General features: G+C 41.5%; 1 pseudogene; it reads left to right on the plus strand.

The window, feature by feature from the left end:
- Positions 1-539: 539 nt before the first annotated feature.
- LOC140525925 (heat shock protein HSP 90-beta pseudogene) lies at positions 540-2,628 on the plus strand (annotated as a pseudogene).
- Positions 2,629-2,842: the final 214 nt, after the last annotated feature.

A 2,842-nucleotide genomic window follows, 5' to 3' on the forward strand; every position in this document is an offset into this window, starting at 1 on the left:
TTGTTTGCCTCCTGGAAAAGTTTTAAGTCCTTTTAGATCATAAAGGATACTAGGGAAATGGAGAATGCCAGTTAGCAGGTAGTCCTACCTTTATCTCCTTTTGCCTTTTGACAGAGCTACACATACACATACACACACACACAAACACAAACACAAATACGCACACAAACATACACTATCTCCATTTATAAAATATAAGCTTCTTGAGAGCAGATATATATTTAAATTTTTTTCTTTGTATCTCTGGCACCTAGTACAGGGATTACTCTTTTAGGTGGTGAAATTTCCTATTAATGGAAGTATGTGAGCAGAGAGAGACCAACTGGCCATTTTACAGAGATGTTACTGAGGTGGTTACCACATAGAGAAAGGTTAGATTACATAGTATTAAAATTCCTTCCAAATATGAGCCAGAAATTCTAGTATTTTTATGTGTTAAGAGGATGATTTTTGCTCTTGTTCCAAGCTTCTCAAGGTACTCAGTCTTTGGAGCCACTGGACTCATCACTTCCCTGAACCAGCCTTCTTAGCTACTCAAGATGCCTAAAGAAGTACAGCATGAAGAGGAGGTAGAGACTTTTGCTCTCCAGGCAGTAATTGCCTACCTTATGTCCTCAATTTTCAACACCTTTTGTTTAAATAAAGGAATCTTCCTTTGAGAGATCATTTCCAGTGCCTCTGATGCCCTGGACAAGATCCAGTATGAAAGTCTGATAGATCCTTCTAAATCGGACAGTGGTAAAGAGCTGGAGCTTGACATCATCCCCAGTTCTCAGGAGCATCCTTTGACTTTAGTGGACATTGGCATGACAAAAACTGATTTGAGTAGTAACTTGGGAACCATTGCCAAGTCTTGTACCAAGGCTTTTATGGAGGTTTTGCAGGCTGGAGCAGACATCTACATCATTGCTCAGTTTGATGTGGGTTTCTTGCCAGTGACAGAGAAGGTAGTTGTCATCACCAAGCACAATGACAAAGAAGAGTGTACCTGGGTTTTTTTGTTGGTGGCTCCTTCATGGTCCATGCTGATCATGGTGAGCCTATTGGTAGGGGCACCAAGGTGATCATACATCTGAAAGACAGAGTATCTGGAAGAGAGGTGAGTTAAGGAGGTTGTAAAGTTCATTGGCTACCCCATCACACTTTATTTAATGAAATTATGAGAGAAGGAAATCAGTAATTATGGGACAGAGGAAGACAAAGAGAAAAAAGAAGAGCCAGCTAAAGATGAGAAGAGCCTCTAGAGTGAAGATGTAAGTTCTGATGAAGAAGATGAGGTCAGGGACAAGAAGAAGACATAGAAGTCCAAGGAGAAATGCATGGATCAAGAAGAACTGAATGATATCAAACCCATATGGACACATAACTCTAATGACGTCAGCCATGAGGAGTATGGTTGGTTTTATAAGAGACTCACCAATGACTGGAAAGATCCATTGGTGGTAAAGCACTTTTCCATCGAAGGTCAGCTAGAATTTAGATCTCTGTTCTTCAGCTCCCGCTGGGCTCCCTTTGACCTCTTTAAAAACCAAAAGAAGAACATTAAGCTGAATGTGTTCATCATGGGCAGTCATGATGAGCCTATTCCTGAATATTTTAATTTTATCTGAGGCATGGTGGACTCTGAGGAGCTGCCCCTCAACATTGCAAGAGAGATACTGCAGCAGAGTAAGATCTTAATGGTCATTTATAAGAACATCATCAAGAAGTGTCTAGAAGTCTTCTCTCACTGGAAGAAGACAAAGAGAATTACAAAAAAAAAAAGTTCTACGGGGCCTTTTTGAAAACCTAAAGTTTGGAATCCCTGAGGAATCAAACAACAGGCACTGTTTATCTGAAGTGTTACATTATCACACATCTTAGTCAGGAGACGAGATGACTTCCTTGTCTGAATATATGTTTGGAATGAAGAAAACCCAGAGATCCATCTACTATATCAGCAGAGAGAAAATAACATGTGTCCAATTATACTTTTGTGGAATGGTTACAGAATCTTGGTTTTGAAGTGGTATGCAGGACAGAGCCCATTGATGAGAACCATATGCAGCAGCTAAAGATGAGAAGACCCTGGTCTCTGTTACTAAAGAAGGGTTAGAACTTATAGAGGATGAAGAAGAAAAGAAAAAATGGAGGAGAGGAAGGAAAAATTTGAGAATTTGTGCAAGCTAATGAAGGGAATTCTGGATAAGAAGGTTGAGAAAGTGACAATCTCTCATCAGCTGGTGTCTTTATCCTGTTGCATTGTGACTAGCACATACAGCTGGGTAGCCAACATGGAAAGCATCGTGAAGGCACAGGTTTGGAGAGACAACTCCACAATGAGTTACATGATGACCTAAAAGCATGTGGAGATAAACCCAGATCACCCCATTGTGGACTCTTAGGGAGAAGGCTAAGGTTGACAAGAAGGAAAAGTCTGAAAGACTAGGTGCTGCTGCTTTTTGAGACAGCTCTGCTGTCTTCTGACTTCTCCCTTGAAGATTCCTAGACTCACTCAAATCAAATTTACCACGTGATGAAGCTAGGTCTCAGCACTGATGAGGATGAGGTGACAGCAGTGCTGCTCTTCCTGGTAAGATTCCTCTACTTCAAGGAGAAAATGCACCTTGCATGGAAGAGCTGAATTAGACAAGCCTCTGCATCAGACTGCACCCTCTGTATAGTTCCTTGTGTTTTTCCATAGCAGCAACAGAAGCCCTGTCCTCCCTGGCTCCATCTACCCATGTCTAGTGGTTTTCTCTTTTCCTTCTTCTGCTTTCCATTGTATTGGGGCAGGGCTTAGAGGGTCCCTGTTCCCCCCTCCTGATCTGGGGAATAGGACATTGTGTATTGTGGGCTGTTT

The sequence above is a fragment of the Notamacropus eugenii genome, chromosome 1 (assembly GCF_028372415.1).
Source record: "Notamacropus eugenii isolate mMacEug1 chromosome 1, mMacEug1.pri_v2, whole genome shotgun sequence".
Classification (NCBI taxonomy): domain Eukaryota; kingdom Metazoa; phylum Chordata; class Mammalia; order Diprotodontia; family Macropodidae; genus Notamacropus; species Notamacropus eugenii.